The sequence below is a fragment of the Dermacentor albipictus genome, chromosome 1, assembly GCF_038994185.2.
Source record: "Dermacentor albipictus isolate Rhodes 1998 colony chromosome 1, USDA_Dalb.pri_finalv2, whole genome shotgun sequence".
Classification (NCBI taxonomy): domain Eukaryota; kingdom Metazoa; phylum Arthropoda; class Arachnida; order Ixodida; family Ixodidae; genus Dermacentor; species Dermacentor albipictus.
This window is the reverse complement of record NC_091821.1, coordinates 404,475,114-404,499,544: the sequence shown is the minus strand read 5'-3', so window position 1 is coordinate 404,499,544 and position 24,431 is coordinate 404,475,114. Positions and strand designations below refer to the sequence as shown.

General features: G+C 46.6%; 1 protein-coding gene and 1 pseudogene across 13 annotated transcripts in view; both read right to left on the bottom strand.

The window, feature by feature from the left end:
- LOC135903595 (uncharacterized) overlaps positions 1–24,431 on the bottom strand; it is a 1,541,440-nt gene that overhangs the window by 405,819 nt on the left and 1,111,190 nt on the right. The gene's annotated exons all lie outside the window — the stretch shown is intronic.
- LOC135903607 (U2 spliceosomal RNA) lies at positions 6,485–6,664 on the bottom strand (annotated as a pseudogene).

The following is a 24,431-nucleotide window of genomic DNA, read 5'->3' as shown; positions in this document are numbered from 1 at the left end:
AAATTTGAATGTTCGAAAAAAATAGGAGCACGATGTATACAAGTTATTCACTCTGCTTCAAGAAGAAATATCACGGTTCCGTAAACGACATGTATTATACCATTAAAAGCGGACAAATTTGATATGTCAATATATATCTTACGGGATATTTTAGGTTGCATACAAGGGTTCTGCAAAAGCTGCATTTCCATATTACAAATTTTTAAGGGTTTATGTGTAACATATCAAGTTTATTCGCTTTAGGTGCAATACGTGCATTACATGCAATACACATACTTATCGTACCATTTTTCATTGCTGAGTTGCAGGGTTTTAAACTTGACTGTTTCATTTTCTGAAAATTTGCAATTTTTGTCAATGTTTCATAAAAAGAAATTGCCGAACTAAATAAAGAAATTGAAGCCAACAATCACTATAGGTTTTAAGCTTTTCTTTTAAATCCAACAGACCTCGCCAAATTTGGTGCAGTGGTTGCCGAAAAAAACGAATTCTCCTTTTACATGTATTTAGATAAGAGCACCCAAGCTAAAGCTTTCTCTTAAGATAGACTACACAGTGAGGCACTGTATTAGTCTTCCCAGACCCATATATACTTGTTTGAAGATGAGGACAGGATTCTGTGAAGCACGATAATCTTTCTTACTTTAGTGTGCAGAACTTCAGTAGGAAAAGAAGCTTTGGTTTCAGGTAGACGGATCATTGTGCTTCATCTTAAGTCCTGAAATATACTGTGAGCAAAAACGTTTTAATTTTATTTTGTTTTATAAAAATTTTATCTGCTGAAGCCATCAATCGAAGGGGCGTTGCTTAACACTGTAGCTTCATGCAAAATTCACGGGGATGGAAAGAATATGTAAAGCACGATGGTACCATTTCCAATTTATTATTTGCTTCTTTGTTTATCTTTTTTGTGCACTTCCTTGCCTTTACACATGCTTATGTTACCTTTGATGCGTCATATTCATCTCATCTGATTATGGTTCACATATAAATCCATGCGATACTTCAGATTGCATTTTCAACTGATCACAACAATTGATCATGTAACTATGCAAGCTGCTCATAAGAAGTATAGCGTTCATACCATAATGCGAGATTAAAAGCTACCATCTATGGCAAGAAATTTGATCTGCAAAATTTTAATGTCAATAGTCCTTGCAGTTTTATACTAATTTTGCTACGCACTAGATGATATTGTATATTTAGTTTATTTATTTGTGAACAGCACCAAAAAACTACTTTCGTGAGGACGCCAACCAAACATGAAATATGGTACGCCTCTGTACCGTTTTGATACCGGGCGGGATATTGCTGCAGAACTATGACAAGGCACACAGTTAGAAACAATGGGGTGTAGCCCATACACGAATAACTTTATGCGAAATATTTATAACTAAAACTCGACCTGCAGCGTCACATGAGTGTACAACACATCTGTAGATGCACTGTGCTCTCATCTAGGAACATCCATACGTTGTAAGCGACTTTATCAAATGAGCTGCTGTCTTAGAATATCAAAAAAAAGTTTCTTGCACAGTTTAGCTACGTTACCAATCTCATGCTTAGCAGCGCATATGGTAATCTCTGTCATATAAGTGCATGCACTTTGGGCAAGGTATGGGTTTGCTGCCAGTGATTTACCGCATATTTCCCTTCGTAGCGTCAATACAGTGTGAGTTTCCGCACGTTTGTTCTATGTTTAACTGTCCATTAAACACTTTGATTTTTGAAAAGACGGAGCCATTTGTAAATAAGGGACATTTCTACACAGAAACATTGATGAAACTTTACAGAATATATTTATGTTATATTACTATATGTGTTGTAAAATTCATGGACACCATTGCAATCTGATTTTATGTGCGTTGATATGTTTCTCGAAATATTATTCAGTTTGCCTTGTGACTGATCAATAAAGGTTTTTGCCTTTTAGGAGAAAAAACGTTTCATGTGAGTAACTCGGTAGCTACAGATTACATCCAATTCACCAAGCATAAATGCAGAAGCTGTCAGGGGCACAGCGAGGTGGGAGGGGGGGGGGGGGCTTATGAAGCTTCAGCCCATCCGCCGAAATGTTTTCGCGCTCTGATGCACCACCCGCAAAAATAATTCCAGGCGCCGGAAATCATTCTGGATTTGGTCTGAATGTCTTTTCTACGCTCGAAAATGCAGACATTTCAGAGCAAACATTGCGAACGCAGGCTGAATTTCATGGCAACGCCCATGCACTTGAGGTCACATAACGCAAGAAGCCCCATCCAAGCACAAAGCTTCAACGGCGTTTTGATGGCGAGCGGGCTCGTCGCGGCATCTCGCGGAGGCCGCGAAATTTACGGAGCGCATGGATTTCATTTGTGAAACTTAATGGGTATAAGGTTCTCATAAACTACTGATGTGAAAGGAGCACTGACATTTCCAAAGTCATGCTTTAGATTTTCAATTGCGCAACTTTACGGGTTTAGTGATGTTATAAGCATTTCAAGCCAAAAGTGCATTGAGTTTTTTAAAGTCGTATATCTGACGATATAACGAGACAAGCCAAATCAACACACTATCTGACAAGTTTACAAAGCACGCAGCGAGGTCCAATGATACGAAGTGTTGTTGTGGTTCATTTGGGCAGCCATGTCACAGAAAAGATTATCAACTTTTTTTTCACGTGCGCCAAAGCATCCATATCAACACAGTAAAACCAGCAAAGGTAACTACGTTCTCATTTTTTCGTAGTTATTGTACTAGCGAGGACACATTGAGCTTCTTCAATTTTCTTGTTCTCGCTACCAGCTAGAGCACATGCGTTTTTCTCGTGTATGCTTAACAGTACAGCCTTTCCCAGCATGAGTGGAGGCAGCCAGGGCCAGTTTCCTATCGATCTTACCCCAAATTTTGATCAACTTGTTAGGAGCAAGAAAAGCAACGTTTATATCAAATCTGCCTGCCACATTCCTGAGATTATGTGATAGTTTATGCCCATATGGAATCACAACCAGTTTTTTCTTCTTGTCGGCAAGATCTGGATCGGAAGCTCTGTACTGTTAAGCATACTTCCCCGTTTGTGCACTGTAGAATGGGAGTTGTTTACGAACTTCCATTTTCTCGCGGTCGCGTATACATCGGTGAAACAGGTCGTTGCCTCAATATGACTGTCTCAATAGACTAGAATATGACTCAATAGACTGTCTGAACATAGGTCCTCACTAAGGGGTAATGCCTACTCGCATGTCGCGCGGCATTGCTCTGAGCATGGGTGCACTCCAATATATAAAGACACCACAATACTTTCCACGCACAAAAATCAGACTACGAAGGAGATTATTGAGGCCTTCTATATCAGAAAAAAAAGGGTCGCGTTGTGTAAGCATGCCATCGATAAATTTGCATGATAGTGAATTTGAATTTTTAAGCCGCGTCGTAGCGTAGCATTAGATTAGATGGTGTTGCGTGTTTTTTGCCTGCGCACTGATTATGACGCCATGGATGAGAGAGCACGTGGCTATGGGTTGTGTACATAAGTGTATGTATGCCTTCGAATAAAGTTAGTTGTGAGTTCAGCGCTGTCCTGTGTGTTCCTGCCTTCTGTCTTCGTCTTCTTGAGCTGCCCCTTCAAGATGTTCAACCAGTACCAACTCACCCAAATGTCGATCATTCTTCTGGCGCGTCGTTTTTAATGAGGTTTAAGGGCCTACGTGAGATGACTTGACCATTGACAGCGCAGTTGCCCAATCAGTGAACGGTGGCTCGATGAGGTGGTTGATCTGTCACCAGTCGTTGGCCGATAATTACCGGTGGCCGCCATCTCCTATGTGGTCAGCTATTTAACGCCTTAGATGTATTATTTATTTATTTATTTATTTATTTATTTATTTATTTATTTACACCGACGCCAGTCCCAAACTAAAATGGTTAGGCAAATATTGGATTGCCTAGGTATAAGGTATCATACCCAAAATGGCGTCCAAGTAGATACGCCTCGACACATCAGAGACATGATAACCATCCCTCCAATACACAAGAATATGAATCCTACCCACTATCAGTGTAGAACTGAAAGCAGAGCACGCAATACACAGAAGAAATTCGGTCACAGCAAGAACACCACATTTATAGACGCAGCTAGATACAGATACAAGCGCGCCTACAAAGCAGTGGTGATAAATCACGAAATAAAATGCACGACGAGCGCTACAGTCAACACGCTACGCGCAGAAACTGCAAAGGAAATAGCTATTGCGCTAGCCATAGCACAAACACAAGCGGGCATGATCATCAGGGATTCCCAAACGGCCATACGAAGCTTCGCCAACGGTCGAACCTCCCCAGAGGCACTACGACTCATAGAATTAGCTAATAACCACGATAAAAGTGTCGATCTCATCTGGACACCCGCTCACGCACTACCAGATGGTAGCAATGAGGCGGCGCACCGCATGGCTCGAGAGCTTACGGACTGAGCCTCGGTTAGCCCCGCCTCACCGACTACTGATGAGTGGGAGTGGGGAAGATCGAATGACCAGATTTCACGAAATTACACAACACCATAGATTGCTGAGGCGTACATTGCCGACGCCTCACCCAAAATTAAGCAAAAGCCAGTCTGTTAAATGGCGGCAGTTACAGACCAGATCCTATCGGCGTCCATCTATTAAGCACCTAATACACCCAGATTTATACACGATGGACAAGTGCAGACATTGCGACTCTAGAGCCACCGTGGAGCATATCTTATGGCAATGTACGGCGGTAGTACAGGATAACTGTGATGCAGCCTCAAACAGCGACAGCCTCTGCGCGCGCTGGGACTCTGCGTCACTCAGCTCGGACCTGCAGCACCAACTCTGGGCTGTTCAGCGAGCCGAGGAAGCCGCCAAAGGCCAACAACCCTTGGCCGAAACCTAGGCGGGGTCCACGCCCACCCCACCAAATCGTAGGGCACTGAATAAAGATATTTGAATGAATCAATGAATATTTATTTATTTATTTATATATTTATTTATTTATTTGTTCGTTTATTTATTTATTTACTTGCCATACCATCAAACACCGAAGCATAGAGATGACTAGGTTACATAGTTTATAGGGAACAATAGCAGAATAATAACGGTATGTTACACAATATTAGCAGCACAATATAATATACAGGACAAGTAGCGAACGAGCTGCATATATTGTAACACGTATAGAGAGAAATGGGGAGGTGGTAGGGATACATTAAATGATCACGCAGGTTTATCACCGCAAAGGTGCGTAGCAAAAGAACGGCAAAAGATAGTATGATGAGAAATAGATACAATATCGGCTGGAAGGTGGTTCCAATCGTTAGATGTGCGTGGTGTGAAGGAATAAGAAACTATAATTGTGTTGCAGAAAGTGCATCTAACTTTATGTTGATGATGAGTACGAGATGAGTGATAAGTCGGGAGGTAAAACAAGTTCGACACGCAATGATGAATGATTGTAGAGATTGTGAAAAAGGCAAAGGTATTATAGCTAACGGCGCAGTGATACGTTTAGTAATGACAGTCCGTTTCATTGTTGGTAACCTAAGTGCCCGCTGGTAATTAGAATGAAATGAGTTTCGTTATTTTGAATTCAGCTTTCAGTGGTCTATTCTAATTTTGAGTGCACAAGGGTTTTGTAGAGAAGCGATTTGACTATGGTGACCCTTTATTGAAGTTACGGTGTAAGTATAACAATGAGTGGCTAATACTGTTACTGATCACATCAGTATGAGTATTCGAAGGTAAAAGGGACGCCGAAGTGTCGGTATTATGAAATATGCATGAGTTCCATGTAACTCAGTGGATAGGTTGAACAATTATCGCGCCGTGGGGAAACAGTCATTGGTTTGCCTTTGTTAGAATTTAAATCCACGGCCAATTTATCAGACCTGGTTCTAATGTTAGTGAAGTCGGTCTGTAAGATGTCTTTATCGTGTTTGTTACGAATTTACCAGTAAAGTATACAGCCGTCGGCATACAAGTGTACAGAATAGGAGATACAGTCAGGCCAACTGGTAATATATATTAGCAATAATAGTTGATCGAGGTACTCCCAATATCAGGTTAAGTTGTGACAAGTCATAACCACAAATTGTGAGGTCCTGGGAAGTATTCTAGCCAAGCTAGTGCCCTAGGATCGGGGTGGGGTGAGGAGAGTTTGGGCATCAGTATTCGACGTTTTTAAAAGCCTTCACAAAGTCCAAAAAGAAGCAGCCGACCTTAGAATGTTTATGAACTACAGCATGCAAATGATGAGTGAATAGAAGTAACCGAGTTTCAAAAGAAGATGTGCGCGTATAACCATGTTGAGCTGATGTAGAAAATGAGTTGGGTTCTAAAACGTTAACTATATGCGAATACAAGATGTGATTCATGGGCCGTATAAGTTGAAAATATTGCAATAATACTTAGAGCAAAGCTGCAAATAGCTACGTTCTCATCAAAAATGTGTCCGTGGTCAAGAGCCGTGTAGATCGAGAATTCACCCCCAGTGGGTCGATCTCGAAGATAGTGCAATACCGGGCCGACCCGTGGTGGAGGTGAAGCAAGCTTTAAACACCCCGCCAACTTGCAAAAGTAAGTTTAAGTTCTTAGGTCCAAATAAAACCTGTATCAAATATTAAGGTGGTAAGAACAGATACTGCACTTTGACCTGCGTCGGCCATTTCTACGTTTGCACCGCCCTCTCTTTGTCGGCGTTCCAAGTACTTGCATATCTCCTGTCCTTTCGTTCCGCTCTCCCGTGGTGGCGGTCCCGTAAGCGTGCTGCCCGCCAAGATCGCGAGGCGGAAAGAAATGCGAACCGTCCAGGTGGCCCCGATATCAGAAACTTCGAACGTTTCACCGGAACAACGGTCAGCTTTCAGAGAGAGTTTGCGGGTGAGCAATTTTGGTGGGCTGTGTTGTGTGGGATCGTTTGTGGTTTTCGAGCGACTTCACAGCCATTACTGCATTGAGGGACGTCGACCAACGCATGATCGCCTTGGGTACGGTGAAGCCATGTGTTCCATCGGAGTGCTGTAAGGTGCGTGTCTCTTCTACGCGCCAAGATTATAGAGTAAAAGCTGTTGTGCGGCGTGTTGCAACACTACATGGGTAGGTATATCCCCCGTTGCCTCATCTTCCGAGGCTCAACATCGTGGTGGAGCGGCTAGTCGCGCCTCGATTTCCATTCATGTGCATACGGCGTTTGACGCAAGGAAGTGGAAAGTTCGCCATTAAGGGACCCACACATGCAGCTTCGCTGGTCATCCACCTTCACAGGGCAGAATGGTAGTGAATCTTTGTTCAAATCTTCTGACTTCAAATTTTCGTAAGCACCGACACAAGCATCGGGCAGTAACCCGCAGCGTTGTTTGAAAAGCCCAATCAAACACGCCTATTGTTTATAGAGCGTCATTTTACTTTGCTCTCAAATCGAATAGAATTGCTTACACTGAGCAGTTTTTCTTAACTGATTGACTGAGAAAAGGCGCGAAGCACGCTCAAGTGGAGAGAGCTTCGATGCCGCCTGGCCAGCACTGTGAAAATCGATAACCGGATGAAGAGGGTAGTGGCGGCGTCTGTGATGGGCCCGCTTCGCCTTACTTAGCTAGCGGTGGCTGGTCGAAAATGGTGACGGCACGCAACGGAAGGTAAATGTTGTAGCGGGTGGCAGAGTGACGGAGACGATCCAAGAGCACGTACCGCACCGGTTTATTTCAGTGACAGCGAACTAGATATATAGGCTGCTTGCCTATGACGTAACATAAAAAGAACGAATCATGTTTGACACGTGTGGCACAGCACTACATATCACTTCTCCCTTTCTTTTAAAACTGCAGTCTTTGCACGGGTCTTCGTTGTCGGGTAGACCTCCGTAAGACCGGCGGACTTTGGGGAGAGAGAGCCTGTTCGGCTGGGACGGACGTTGGAGGTGTTGTCGAAGGAACAGGCGCAGCGCCACTTGCTTCTGGAGTGGCCAGGCTGCACCGGGCTTCTGGCGTTGACGAGGGCCGATTCTTGTTGTCCGGGCTGGGTTGAAGCGAGTCGGACGCCTCCGCTTTTGGGGTCACGGGTGACACAGGCACGCGACGGAAAATTTGGTCGAAGTGACGTCTGGCGAGGCCATCCGGAGTGTCGACCGTTACAAGGCGTGAACCCTCTACGCTCTTGACGATGCCTGGACGCCAACGCTCCCCTTGGCCAAAGTTGCGCACCCACACCTGGTCGCCGGACTGGAATCTGGGAGGCTGCGAGTAACTTTGAGGTAGAGAAGGGACGCAAGTATCCAAGCGCGAACGAATTTGGTAGTTCATCAGCATCTCTGAAGGAGACTTCCCGCACGGTAGTGGGGTACGTCGATAGCCTAGGAGCACTCGCGCTAGTTTTGTTTCGAGATCGTTCACCAACGAGTGCTTAAGAAGGCCATCCTTTATTGTGCGTACCGCACGCTCTGCGAGACCATTAGATTGTGGGTGGTACGGCGCACTACGTAGATGAGTTATTTTGTTGACAGACATGAACTGGGAAAACTGCTGACTTGCAAACTGTGGCCCGTTATCCGACACAACTGTTTGCGGCAAGCCAAAACGCGCAAACAATTCTCGAAGCCGCGCAATTGTGACTTCTGTGGTCGCCGACTTGACGGGAAGTGCCTCAATCCATTTAGTATGCGAGTCAACGACTATCAACAGCATGCGTCCCTCTATCGGTCCGGCGTAATCAATGTGAAGCCTTGACCATTTGGTTCCCGTTTCTGGCCAACAGATAGGAACCTGTCGATGAGGCATTGGCTGAGCTTGTACACATGAGATGCACGAGCGTGCAAGGCTTTCGATCTCACCATCCAAACCAGGCCACCAGAACAGCGTCCGAGCCAGTCTTTTCATCGCAGATGCACCCTGGTGTGACCGATGTAGCTCAGCGAGCATGGAGACTCGCGCCTTGCGGGGTACGACGATGCGATGACCCCAGTAGAGCAGGCCTTCTACGCTTGACAGCTCCAGTCTTCTGCAAAAATAAGGTTGAAGGTGATTGTGACACGGTGACAAGCGTTTAGGCCATCCATTCAGTACAAAGTGCTGCACAACGCTAAGGTGTTCATCTCCGTTCGTCAGCGCCCGTATGGCATCCGCTGGCACGAACGAGCTGTCAAGGGTCTCTGTAGACAATACGTATTCTGGTAAGGTGCCCGATCGACAAACGTCTGTTATCGGCACGGGCAAGCGGCTGAGTGCGTCCGCGTTGGCGTTTTCCTTGCCGGCCTTGTACTCTATGCGGTAGCTATATTGGCTTAGAAACAGAGCCCATATCTGAATACGTGCCGACGCCATTGGGGGCACAGGTCGATCTTCTCGTAGAAGTCCCACCAGTGGTTGGTGGTCCATGACCAATATAAACTCGCGGCCCAGCAGGTAGTCTCGAAATTTTGTTACTCCGCACACCAGTGCGAGCGCTTCCTTCTCGAGCTGAGAATAATTCTTTTCAGCGTGTGTTAACGTGCGTGAACGGAAAGCAATGGGCTTATCCAATGTTCCAATTCGGTGCGAGATTACGGCACCTAAACCCGAAGGTGACGCATCGCATTCCAAACGCACTGGTTGGTTGGGATCGAAATACGTCAGAACAGGCGAATTCAGAAGTGTTTGTTTAGCCTTGAGATATGAATTTTCCTGCGCCGTTCCCCAGTGCCATTTATGCTCTTTTTCAAGCAAAAGATACAACGGCGCCAGCATCGTTGACATGTGTGGCAAGAACCGGTGATAATAAGTCAACAGACCCAAGAAAGAGCGCAGTTCGCTCACATTTGTAGGCCGTGGCGAGTCACGTATTGCTGCTAGGTTCTTAAGCGGATGCAAGCCGTCTTTGTCAATGCGATGGCCCAGGTAGACGATTGAGTCTTTGCGAAAATGGCATTTTTCGGCCTTCAGCTTGATACCATTTTCTTGAAGCCTGCGCAAAACGTCCCGAAGCACTGAGCCATTATCGTCATGACGTTCCGCTATCAATACATCGTCCAAATACACCTGCACGGCTGGAAGACCGGCCAGGACCGTTTCCATGCGCCGCTGAAAAATCGCGGGAGCCGAGGCAACTCCGAACGGAAGACGGTTATAGCAGAACAACCCCTTGCGAGTGTTTATCACGGCCAACTTCCTCGCCTCCTCATCCAATGGGAGTTGGTTATATGCATCCTTAAGGTCCAGTGTTGTGAAAAATGATCCCCCACGTAGCGACGCGAAAATGTCTTCAATGTTTGGTAAAGGGTACTGCTCAGTTATGCACGCAGCATTGATTGTGGTTTTGAAATCGCCGCAGATGCCAAGGGAACCGTCTTTCTTCAGTACCGGTACGATTGGCGCCGCCCACTCAGAATGTGCTATGGGCGATAATATGCCTTGCTCTACTAAACGGTCCAGCTCAGTTTCCACTTTTTCACGAAGAGCATAAGGAATTGACCGCGCTTTGTGGAACTTCGGTTGGGCGCCTTCTCGAATGTGGAATTTCACAGGTGGCCCCTGAATGTTTCCAAGTCCTGGCTCAAAAAGGGCAGGAAACTCGGTCCTGAGGCTGTCGGGATCTGCCGACGTCGATTGAAGCGCAGCGAGAAACCCGGAAGGCAAAAGCGAGAACGCTTGGATTAAGTCCCTTCCGCAAAGGCTGGGACCCGAGCAGCCTGTAACTATCAGTGTGGCAGGTACGGTCTTCCCCGCAAAATGGGCTTCAAGGTGCAGTTCACCGACAATGGGCAGCTTGCCCAAGTAACAGTTGAGCGTGTGTTTGCATTTCGATAAGCGTGGCCAACTCAGACGGTGCTTTAGATACACCTCCTGCGGAATGATAGAAAACGGCGATCCCGTGTCAATAATCATGTTCAAGGGCACGCCACCCCAGCGGATAGTTCTGCGGAACGCCTGGAGCAAAAGTTTCTTTTCCCGTGATTCCTGCAATGTGAAGACTGATGAAATATCGCCTTCCTCCGTGTCGGATACAGCGCTCTCATAATGAACTGCGTTAGCGACGCCATCGCGCCTACGACCAGCCCGGAGCCCCGACTGGGAGCGGCATTTTCTTGCGAAATGACCAGTCTTCCGGCAGCGAAAACACTGCTCCTTTTTGTGCGGACAGTCGCTTGCTTCGTGACCGTAGTTTCCGCAGCGTGCGCACTCAGTATGGCTTTGCTTATCTTTGGCGAAGGTCTGATATCGGCGCGATTTACTCGCTACAGTGCACACCGCTGCCTCATTATCAGGTCTAGTCATGGCGCTTACTTCCAGTGCGGCTGTCTCTGCCGCTATGGCAATCGTTTCAGCTTGGGCAAGTGTGAGCTCAGTTTTTTGAAGCAGCGTCTGCTGCACCGCCCGATTTCGGATGCCACACACAATGCGGTCCCGTAACATACGGTCCAGACTGGTACCGAAGTGACAATTATCCGCAAGCTTGCGTAGCTCAACAACATAGTCCCGGACAGATTCGCTTGCAGCCTGATCCCTTGTAAAGAACTTGTAACTTGCGGCAACCTCATTAGTCTTCGGCGCATAGTGGGTATTTAGGATGGTAAGTGCGTCCTTGTAACTCAGGGCGTTTACTTTCTGGGGCGCGCACTGTCCAGCAAGAACGCCTACCGTCTTCGTTGATAGTGTCGAAACCAAGAGTGCCCTTTTCTTATCATCTGTCTTAATATCATTTGCTTCAAAAAATGCCTCCAGTCGAGTCAAGTAAATATCCCACTTATCTCGATTTTCGTCGAAACTTGGGGTACCGAGGTTCGTAGCCTGGGCCATGACCGCCGATGCTCCGTAGACTCGATTACTTTCAGTACCCAGCAGGACTCCCAGCGCTACCGAGACGCCGCTGTTCGTGGCGGGGGCTCCGCGGGGTGGTCACCCTCGTCGCCACTGTTGTAGCGGGTGGCAGAGTGACGGAGACGATCCAAGAGCACGTACCGCACTGGTTTATTTCAGTGACAGCGAACTAGATATATAGGCTGCTTGCCTATGACGTAACATAAAAAGAACGAATCATGTTTGACACGTGTGGCACAGCACTTCATATCAGTAAAAACTGCCGCAAAGCGACTCCTCAGTAGAGTTGGCAGAGAAATGTCGTATACGTGCCGAAAGGTCTCGATCAGGCATGTACCCAGAGTATCTTTTTCCGGGGGGGGGGGGGGGGTGTAGGCCTAACCCAAGATAACTTTTCTATGCAATGGAGAGGGGGGTACCTTTACTAGTACAAATGTGAATCATGCACAGCGTTCGCCATAAAAACGCGTAAAGCCGCAAAAGAGAAATGAAATAAGGTGTATGTCACAGGTATGCCTGTGAAGTTCACCTTTCTTTTCCTTGACAAACAAGGAACCAGATCAAATGGGCTCGCGTACGAAAGAAGCGAAGGAACAACACTGCCAAGATCAAGTAAACAAGCGAAAGTTTAAAACAAATATTTCTAGTAGTGTTTTTCGAATTAGCTCTGGAAGAATTATAGAGAAATCTATACTTTGGGGAACAATCACAGTTCTTTTGGATCCCTCGTTTACTGTTCTACCGAGTGCCAAAACCACTCGTATTGTTATTTTGGAAGTTGCATAGCGATGCGAGCGTGACCGCCAGACCCGTATTACCGCGTAGAGCGCAGCACTCTGCGGTTCTAGGCATACTGCGGCCGCATAAAACGAAACATCTACATGGCTACGTCAGGCAGCTTGTCTGATAACTGTAGAAGCGTCGTTAAAAAAACACACGCAAGCATTCTCCGCTTTCAGTGGCGTTTTCTCCACTTCCTTTTTAAATAAAAAAAAATGCTCATCCATACATCATCTATGACGCGTCGTGGGCACACTGATGTTTGCGTAACATTGAATGCCGAACTTTTCCAAGAGAAGCGCCACGGATCACTTTCCGTCCTCAGAGGCACGTCTATGTTGAAATGACCCACAAGTACAATGGGAGTGGAGTCGGTAGGGGTGATCAAATGTGACGTGCATACGCTTGGCGTTTGCGGCACGATCTTCGTCCGTATTACGTTCCGCCCACCATCGCCGCGCATATTCCTGCTTCTGTTCACAGCAGTATTCTTCGTAGGCGCGTTGTTCTTCTGCAGTATTCACTGCACGCGGCCTACCCATTGCGTGGATGAAACGGAACTGAGATAATGTTACGTAGCTTGCCTATAGAGCCCATGACGTCAAACCGCAATGCGCACTGAAGAAAGTCTATTCCAGTTTTCCTTTTTTTAGTAGGATATTTTTTTATCACAGAACGTTTTACACTTCTCGCGATAAAATGCCGCTAGGCCATACTCGGCGATATGTTTTTGCTTTATGTTATAGCTCTTTTTGCTCTGGGGTGGCCGCCATCTTTTTTGCCTATGCATACAAATGGCCGGAACCTAGCGCATAACACCTCCTCTGTAAAAATAGAAAGGACGCAGATTCGGACGACTTTGCAGAATCGAAACCCAATTACCAGTGGACCTATTTCTTTCCAGCAGTTGTTGAAAGAGTTTCTGTTGCCTGTAATTAAATCACACAGTTCCAAACGTTGCGCCTTGCGCGATTATAACGGTTAAGATCATTTCTAAATAAACTTTTGCAAAGGAAGTAATGAATACATACATATCTTGCTCCTCCAAAAGAAAGGTTGTAGTAAAATACACTCCGAAAGCTGGTAAAATTTTTAAAACACAGGCATGACGCTGCTGAGCACTTGCACACGTAATGTATATTATTGCAAATGCCGCAATTACCCGCACACTTGCATCTTTGCCTTCGAACTACTCATTGCGTGCCGCTTATTTCAAAGAACACCGGGGAAACCGACCGCAAACCTCGGTATAACGCATGAGAATAAGGGAGAAAAACGGAGTTTCTGTATTTGTTTGAAGCGCTGCTAATCAGGCCACGAGCGCAAAAGTATAGCCCCACGCGGCACTTAAAATTTAGCTCAGTTTCATGGAATTGAATGTTGGCGTCTTGTACTGCTCTTTTATGACTCATGCAGTGAAACATTGTAGACAAAACGGCAGTGTAGAATTTTGGAACACTTGAAAAAGCTTTTTTTCTACAAAACATGTAATCAATCTACACATTTGAGGCAATTCTTTTATTCCTCACTCACAACACGCGGCTATACTTCAACGAATTATAAACAACGTGCCTCGCATAGCTTACTGTGTAGCCGGGAAACTAACTGCATACATCTTGGTACACATTGAAATGGGGACAAATTATTCAGCATTTATTTTCAAAATGTTTAATTACGTTACACACTTGAAGCTTTCAGTTCGCCAATGATTTGCCCATGATTGGCCTGTATTTCTTTTAGTTATGATATATCTGCCCTTTTTCGCCCTCTCTCCTATGGAAATGAACAAACATTACGAGCGTTTCATGAACAGCTTCCAAACAGGTCGAATACGACCGTATTGTAAATTTTATTTATCTCTTAATTAACACAGGAACTTAGAACAAAGTTCGCCCTGACATCACCCACATTTTTACTTTTTGAGTGAGCTTGTTCCGTGAGAAAATTATGAAAAGTTATATAACAGGTCTTGCGCTCCTTAGTCGCTTCCGATTCCACTGTCGACCATGAATTTCTGGGATAATGAAGCTGCTGCAAGAGAAATTCATGGCCACTGGTGGACTCCAAGTTCTGGCTTAGAGCAGACCAGCCCGGAGCCATAACAAATAGGCCACGATTGTTTTTCTTGCCTGGTTTGACAACTGCAAAGCAAAGAGGACAATTATATCCTGCCTGCAACCCTTGGTTCTGCTTGCAGATTAGTAGCTCGCCAGTGCAACACAGAACGTCAAAAATGCTCATTTTTCAGGCGGTGATGGCAGAACTTGGTAAGTATCTCATACGTAAAGGACACTTTTAATGAAGTTTTCTCTGATTGGACGACCCTTTACACTTCTGTTGCTCACGGCCATTCTTGTCTATGGGCGCCTAGGATCAGTACTAAGCATAATTCACGTCTCCATAATTTTCTACTAGCAAACACGCGATAAAAAACAATTTACATCCTAGCCCGCTGCAGCAGGGCATAGCGACCTGTAATGTGGTACAGGTGAAATGCCAACTGACAAAGACTCCCAAGAAATTTTTGCTCAATGTACACCTATATAACCTAAGGAGAAAATGAAAGTCAGCCTGAGAAAAGCCACAAGTACTTCTCGCCAGAACACCTTTATACGGGGAGTTCAGTTACCGCAAGAAAATACGGTGAGCTCAGGCAACCTATAGCTAGAGCCTCAGCTGGCTGAATGTGCGCAAGAATGGGGACGTAGTTCTAGTAGCGAAAAAAAAAACACGACAGAATCTCTTTAAGGCATGGACATACATATTTCGTGCTACAGCCAACAAGCTCTTTGAAGCGTTTGGCACATCCGACACGTGCTAGTTTATTGCGTTCTTCTCTCGGGACAGTTGGCGCTTTGACACGGCGTATTAGATTGCTCCACCTTTGGTAGGAGCCCGCATTGCCCGGCTTATTGCTCGTAGCACCTAACGCTAAATAGAGGTTATTAAGCGTGGTCGTGCCTGCGCGCAGAAACGAACCCCGGCTCAGGCGGCAGCCACCATTCTATGCGGGTTAGCTACAAAGAGGACGGTTTACCGTGCATTCGGTGCACATTAAGGAATCCCGGGTGGTAAAATGAATCCCTAAAATGAATTCTTTAATACGACGTGCCTCAGTATATGGCCACGGTGTGGGAACGTTAAACCTCACAGTTTATTTTTTAGTGCCTTCGCGATCAGTCCAGACATAACAGGTTTTAACATTTTTTGATCAGTGTATAAGTACCATTGCCAGTTAAACATAGATCCCAACACATAGACATGAGCAAACCGAGAACAACTTCAAAGCAAGAACCAACGTTTCGACAAGTGGACTTGTCTTCCCGAAGGCGACGTGTGCTTTCCTCGCCACGTGGTCAGCAAAGCATATGTCGCCTTGAGGAAGACAAGTCCGCTTGTCGAAACGTTGGCTCCTGCTTTCCCCTTGTTCTCGGTTTTCTCATCGTCTTGAACTTTCATCTCCCGCCTTCCCTCTGTTTTCGTCGTATAACACTGAGTCGCATAGGGCGTCATATAACATGTTTCTCTCTCTTACGCCCATCCAGTATAGCATGTAGAACCGAATAATTGGCATGTTGCAAACTCGCGTCGAAAGGCCCAGAGCAGAAAAAATGCCGCCGCCGTCAAACATTCTTCATAGTCGTCGTGGTCGTTGCTGCTGCTGCTTCTGCTGTCGTAACATAGGTGCTCGGGCAATTCGGACAAGCCCATGTCGAGCGCGGATGTGTCTGCGAGGTACTCCGCTAGCAAGCACCTTTTCAACAGGATCCGGCGCGGTTACCCACTGAGAAACACCACCGAATGATTCGACTACTAAGAGTAAGTGGATGAGTGAGAACACGCCAATTGAAGTACAGTTTTCAAGATTTCATATCCATTTGCAGCCAGACCATGGTCTCTGCGCTAGGCCTTACGTCGGCTCACCGACGGGTATCGAGCTCAGAGGCGGAGCGTGGCTAGGTATAAAGCCAGTAAAGTATGGCCTGGTCTTAGAGTAAACAGATACCAAGGAACGTATGTCCTAAGGGGGAAGAAGAAATCCTTGTTTTCTTCTGTGGGTTTGGCATTGCATATCAGACATACCTGAAAGTTATTTTTTTTAGTGAACCTTGGGAACACCGGTACTATTTCGCACTTAACCTTCGTTTATAATTGGAAAGGGAAAAATAGGAAAAACGCCCGAATTAACGGAAATTCTTTTCTGCACTTGTCCAACACGTCAACATTTGTTCTGCCACCACTTCTGCCACTTTCGTCAAATCCACATACAGTAAGCAAATCTGTCCGCGTGGCGGCGCTCTCCACCACATTATTTCATTCAGTATGTTCCTTCATTGATCCGTTGGTCATAAAAAAAAAGAGAGATTGAGTGTAACTTCGCCCTCACTGATATTTAACAATATTATAGGAGACAAATACATAGTTTTATTCCATATAGGCTTTCTTTTCTTCAAGATGCACAAGGATCAGCCGAATAAGCATTCAGCCCGGAGGGGTGCTGATGGATTCGCGCGGCTCTGCAAAAACGGGGGAAGTTTGGAAACGATACTGCTTTGCTGCTGCACCTTCTGCTATTCCTCAGCCAGCTTCTCGGCAATCGTGATCCAAATCTCGCTCTTGCGGAACGTGTCCTTCTAGAGACTGTGAGTTTTAACATACAGGTATGGTGTAATATTTGATCACGTCTATTAGTATCGCTGCTTAAAACTGGTCACCATGTTCAATATTTACATGCCAGTGCAGCTTCCGGCGAAATGGGCATGCTTTTCGCTTTTCACTTTTTCGATCATGAAGCCCAATCGGTCCTACACAGATCGGAATCATTGCCTAAGAGGGAGAGAGACAGAGAGAGAGAGAGATAAAGAAAGAGAGAGAGAGACTCTTTATTAGAAAAACAGATAATTTTTCCGGCGCGTTTGCAACCGCTGGCATGCTACTCTGTTTGGGGATGGGGAATGAAATTAAGGGATTTCAGCGGAGAGCGGGAGAAAAAGAGAATAAAAATAAATATGAAATTTGCAAGTTGACCTGATCCAAATATTTACAGGTGACATGGCGGGTAAATATAGGCGTTTGTATATAAAATGTTCAATCAATAAAGCTTTCCTATTAGTCTAATTTTTGAGAGATATTTGAACCATAAATCCAAAATCCGCCGCTGTTTTGAAGGGCTGGGCACAGGACCTAAGATGCTGGGCAATGTTAACAGACCATGGCAAATCATGTTCATTTATCGCTCAAACAATTGTCTCTCCTCACGGTACGCGGGGCATACTAGTAATATGTGCTCCATTGTCTCTAAGTTGTCACAGTTATCACATTAGGGTTTAGTGGTAAGCTCTATGCGGTACAGATGATTGTTCGTGTATTCCACGTTCAGCCGAAGACGATGGTACAATGTCTCTAAGTGTCGAGGAAGTTGTCGTGGAATTTTCGATCTTATTTCTTGGTCAACATTCCAGATGCGGTCTTTTTCAGAATAGGCATATTTTTTGCCAAGTTTTAAGCGTAAGCTGTTTTCAAGAAGGCGAATTTCTTGCGCTTTTCTTCATATATATTTTTTGTGGTTCCACCCGCTTTGAGACCAACCATGAACAATAAAGGACTCTGCTATATACTTTAACTTGCACAGTTTAAAAATGATGGCAATAAATATCAGGAAATATATATTCCAGTGCTTACTCCTTATTTATCCTCCGCAATTGCCCTTGCTCTCGTTGAACAGTTACAGGATTATGTTAGAAACATTGTCAAAGTGGTTAGCAGAGGTTGCTGCAAAAACTGACGCTAAACTTAGGAATTTTAACTTATTTCGGTGATTGTTTGAGAGCAACACAGCGCTTCGCAAGGAAATCAAGAGATTGCACAAATATGATGTTGTTGCAGAAAGCTCTCAATGGGCGAATCGGCTAAGTGCTTGTAAGCGACGTCAAAGGGATTTCAGTCAAATTGACAATCTTCACAATTCGCTCAATGTTCATCAGTTGATAAAGCGAGCGACAAAATATTAGAACAAAGACGCTGGCAAAATCTATATCAAGCTGAGTGTTGAATGGTATTGCGTATAGCATAGAAGTAATGCAGCCACACACAGCATCGCCGCCACCGAAATTTGTTATATATGAGTCGAGTATGCAGCCGGGCTCCGTTGTGGCGCTTTTCTTTTGACACGCTGCGCTATTTAGCCGCACCATGATGGAGTTAGCGCATGCCGCGTGTGTGAACATACGAGTATATTTCGACAAGGCTGTGCGAGTATATGTGACGTGAGTTCGATTCCACCAAGTACAGAAGAAATTTTAAAGTTTTTTTTTTTTCACTCATTGAAGGGAAGCACATAACCCAGTGGCATATACCCACTCACTCATAAATTTAGATGTAGAGCCCAGACGTTAGTGGCACATATTTGCTCTCAGTCATTGGCAAAGAACCGGAGGAGGAGGAGACAAAGGAGGGGAAAGACAGGGAGGTTAGCCAGTGTATAGTACCGGCTGGCTACCCTGTGCTGGGGAAAGGGGTAAAGGGAATAAAAGGAGAAAGAAGAAGAGGAAAAAAAGAAAAAAAAAAGAAAATTCACAGAGTAACGCGAAACTACGCTCTACAACGTTCAAAGGCGGTCACACAATTCGCATGTCCTTAAAAACTTCAACAAAGCCCTTAAGGCCTTCAGTGCCGAAGCCCGTCTGGACCAATGTCCTAGAGCTTTTTCCTCTGTAAAGGGGCGATTGTCCAGTTTTGCGAGAGCGGTCACAAGCACTGTTCTTCGCACTGCGTAACGGGGACAGTCACAAAGGAGGTGTTCAATCGTCTCCTCGCAGCCGCAGGTGTCACAAGTAGGGCTGTCGGCCATTCCGATACGGAATGAATATGAGTTCGTGAACGCCACGCCGAGCCACAGGCGGCACAGAAGTGTTGCTTCCGCTCGTGGCAACCCTGGTGGTAGGCGGAGTTGCAGACGTGGATCCAATTTGTGGAGACGTGCGTTCGTGAAATCACTGGTGTTCCACAGATTTTGTGTAAGCTCGCGGGCGAGGGAGCGAAGACTTGTGGCTGCATCTGTTCTTGACAGTGGTATGGGTATAATCTGGGCGCCATCATGAGCCGACCGGGCAGCGTTGTCCGCACTGTCATTTCCTGAAATTCCACAGTGACCCGGTATCCACTGGTAGATGATGTTGTGTCCCTTGTTGATTGCGTGATGGTGGAGTAGTCGGATGTCTGCGACTAGTTGCTCATTAGGTCCATGGTTGAAAGGGGACATCAGACACTGAAGAGCTGCCTTTGAGTCACATAAGATGGACCATGAATGTGATGATTTCTGAACAATAAACTCCAGAGCAGCACGGATAGCTGCGAGTTCTGCAGCCGTCGATGATGTAATGTGAGATGTCTTGAACTTGAGGGTGACGCACTCTGTGGGAATCACCACTGCTCCAGCTGAACTATTAGAGGATACAGAACCGTCAGTGTAAACGTGGATGCGTCCTCTGTGTTGTTCATGTAGCACTGAAAGCACGGTTTGTTTGAGGGCAAAAGTTGACATCTCTGTTTTCCTTTTGATACCGGGAATAACAAGGACAGCCTGGAGTGGATGGAGGCACCACAGCGGTTGAGATGGTCGTGCTGCAGGCGTGAAGTTTGACGGTAAAGTTCCATTGTTGGCGGCAATAATCTTGCTAAACGCTGAACGAGGTCGAGTGGCAGGAAGGGAGGCGAGATGATGCGATGGAAGTCGGGCGAAGTGCCTGATATGCATCCTCAAAGTGTCGACTTGAAGATACGTGTTGATAGGGTGGTCATGCGCGATGGCTATTGTTGCTGCCGTGGACGCACATCTAGGAAGACCAAGGCAAATTCGCAGAGCTTGAGCTTGTACAGATTGGAGGGCACGGAGGTTGGTCTTGCCGGTCCCACCCAGTACAGGTAAGCTATAGCGCAGGAGACCGAGGAACAGTGCGTTATAGAGTTGGAGCATCGCACTCACAGACGCACCCCATGACTTTCCCGCAAGAAATCTGAGCACGTGGGTTATCATGACTAATTTCCTTTTTAGGTAGGAGATATGAGGACTCCAGGAAAGGTCTCGGTCTATTATCACTCCTAGAAAGCGGTGCGTCTTCTCGTAGGCAATTGGCTGTCCATTAATTCTGATAACGTATGGTTTCATTGCTTTACGCGTGAAAGCGACTATAGAGCACTTCTCGCAGGACAGCTCCAGACCTCGTGCTCGAAGATAACCTGATATTAGTGTGGCCGCTTTTTGAAGTCTGGCGCGCACCTGAGGACGCGTCGCTCCTGATGACCAAATGCATATATCGTCTGCATAGATCGACACATGGACGGATTCCGGAAGGGTATGAACCATGTCGATGAGCACCAGGTTAAATAGAGTGGGGCTCAAGACTCCGCCTTGTGGTACGCCTCGGTAGGTTTTGCGTTGTGATGACGCACCGTCCTCTGTTTGCACAAAGAATGACCTGTCCTTCAAAAAGCTGGATATCCACCGAAAAACAAGGCCGCCTAGGCCGACATCACCCAAGGCGTCCAGGATGGCTTGATGGGTTACGTTGTCATATGCGCCTTTAACATCCAGGAACATCGCCGCTGACAGCTTCCTGAGGCTTTTTTCGTGCTGAACAGACGAGACAAGATCTATGACGTTGTCTATAGAAGAGCGTCCGCGTCGAAAGCCTGCCATAGCGTCAGGATATAACTTGTAATGTTCTAGATACCACTCTAGACGCGTCAGCACCATCCTCTCCATCACCTTTCCTAGACAACTGGCCAGAGCAATGGGACGATAAGACGCCACGTCTAGGGGTGATTTACCTGGCTTGAGCAAAGGCACAAGGCGGCTGGACTTCCATGCAGCTGGAACTTCTCCTTCACGCCATGAATTATTGTACACGTCTAGAAGTGCATGCTGGGCTGTGTGACCGAGGTTTCCAAGAGCTGCGTATGTCACCCCGTCAGGCCCAGGCGATGAGGAACGTCTGCACGCTGCCAACGCCGCCTGCAACTCCTCGATGGAAAACAGATTGTCCATACGAGAATCCCGCGAGATTGGAACATCACGGGGATCACGTGTAGCGAACGATGACGGTAGACCAGCGACCTTGACACAGAAGTCGTCCGCTACGTCGAGCTCTCTGCGACCTTGGTAGAGAGCCAGGCATTTGAAGGGGTGGCGTTGTTGCGGTGATGTTCGAAGACCACGCACTGTTCTCCATATATGTGACAGGGGTTTATGCGGATCAAGGGTATCACAGAAGGTTTTCCATCTTAGAGACTGCAGGGCGTTGATCCGACGCTGGATCTTCTTCTGTATGCGTCTCGCCTCCCTTAGGTCGTAGATGGACTTGGTGCGCCTGTACCTTCTTTCCGCGCGACGGCGGATTGCTCGAAGCCGCTCCAATTCTGCTTCGAATTCAGAGAATTTAGGAATAGGCCTAAAAGATCTTGTGGCTTCTTGAGCAGCGGCGCTAATTAGCTTCTCGATGTTGCCAGGCAGACAGTCCCGGATCTCTTGGCAATTCTTCTCCATGAGCAACGTGTATTTAGGCCAGTCGATGTGATGAAGAACTGTAGTAGAGTGTGACTTGCGTATGCCGTCGATTTTAACATACGTTGGAACGTGGTCACTACCACGCGTTTCGTTGTCCGTGAACCATTTCACACTGGCACTGAGGCATCTTGACACAAAAGTCAAGTCCAGGCAGCTGCTGTATGTCAATCCCCGCAGAAAGGTGGGACTGCCATCATTTAGGCAGCAGAGCTCATGGTCCGACGCGAAGGATAGTACACGTCTTCCTCGACAGTCCATCTTTAAGCTTCCCCATAGCGGATGATGCGCATTGAAGTCGCCGGTGATAACCCATGGTCCAGGTGTCGCTGTTAAAATTCCACCTAGTCTTGCGCTGTCAAATCGACTCGAAGGTGAGATGTAGGCACCTATGAGCGTGAGTGCGACGTTCTTGCATTTTATAGTCAAACACACATACTGATTGTTGTCATCAGGTGCCACTGGGTGTAAAACATATGTGAAATCGCATCTGATATAAACGATGACTTTGCTGCGGTCGGTACAGGTGGCAGACATGAAAGCTTCATATCCTGATAGGCGGACGGCGCTCTCAACGTTTGGTTCACAAATGACAATTATTGGAAATTTGTTCTTAAAAACAAACGGACGAAGGTCCGAAATGCGCGATTTAATGCCTCTGACATTCCATTGGAAGATAGACGCTTCCTTGACCTCTTTAAGGAACGAATGTAGAGGAGCAGCCATGGTACTTCTCAAGACCCGAAAGTACCGGATACAGGGCATCCAGTATTTGAAGTGCGCCTCGAGCCGCCGGAGTGTGTATGGCAGTCAGTAGTGCTCGTAGCGTGTTCATAAGGGCCCTTATCATGGTGACAACTTGTTTGTCGTTGTCTTGGTTGCTGCCAGAAGGTGAAGCATGATTCGGCGAGCGTGCTACATCTTGTCGCTCCGCTGGTGGATCTAGCCGTGGCAATGGCGGCCACTCCTCGCTTGAGGCAATGAGATTGGAGACTTTCTGCTGAGGAACGTCGTTGCTGCTATTGCTAGTTGTATGCGGAAGTGTCTGGACTGTCAGTGGACGCGGTGCATCCTTAGCAATAGCAGTGGGTTTCCTAGAACTCCGGCGACGTGAACGTCGACGTCGCACCTTAGCGGCAGCCTCCCTGTGCGAGGAACCATCCCTGACCATTTGCCTCAAGACTTTCGCCTCATTTTTCACATGTGGGCAATTCTTCGAAGTTGCATCGTGAGAGCCCTGACAATTGGCGCACTTTTGGTTTTCTGCACGACAGGCGTCGGAGCTGTGCGACCCAGAGCACCGGGAGCACACGGCAGCGTTTGTGCAAACCGCACTAACGTGCCCTATCCTTTGACATTTCCTGCACTGAAGCGGCTTTGGCACAAAAGGCCGTACAATGTGTCGGAAGTGACCGACCTTGACGTGGGATGGTAGGCTGTCTCCTTTGAAAGTTAACTTGACACACTGCGAGTTTCCCAGGCGACGGGCTTGCAATATGGCAATTCCCTCTGTCGCCGGCTTGATGAGTATATGCAGGTCAGCATCGCTTATGGAATTATCTACGTCATACACAACGCCGGCCGTAGAGTCATGATGGTCTTGTTTATAGCAGCGTACGTTGATGCTATCCAGCACCTTAACGTTGCTTAGAATGTCTAGCGCGCTGCGGTTTGTGACATCTATAGCGAGGATGTTCTTACGGGCGTTGATCCTTATATCTTTGATCTGACCCGGAACGAGTGCCTCGAGCGATACAGATGTGGCTTGGCGGTTGATCCGGTTTAGATTGTCGCTAGCAGCCACAGGCACATATAAAATGGTGAGGTCTGATGGCTTTCGCGTCGGGATCACAGTTGCCTTACTTGTGGAAGGAGACGTCCTGACGAGTCTTCTCTTTGCTTTGTGCTTCGCTACGGGCACGAAGTCGCTGTCATCCGAGGTTTCATCACTGGTCCCTGAGTAGATCACAGTGTCCTCGCTGTAGGTGTCACTCGGGCGACTAGACCGCTTTCTCGGTGCGGTCGCTGTTGACGTAGAAGGACCAGGAACCTCTCCAGGCGACTCCTCGTCCATCGCCGTAGTTAAGGGAGTGGCGTCTCCCACTAAGTAGCTTCAAATTCACAGAGACGAAAAGGCAGCGTTCCACACAGGACACTTCGTCGTCGTCTTCCGTCGTGCCCCCAAAGAACCGGGCAGTTTCATATAACAGTAAGGAAGAAAGAGTTATAAAATAGTGCAAACAAAATTGGCTCATGGGAAGTAATAGATAGATTCCAGCGTATGATTTTCATAGAATGTAGGAA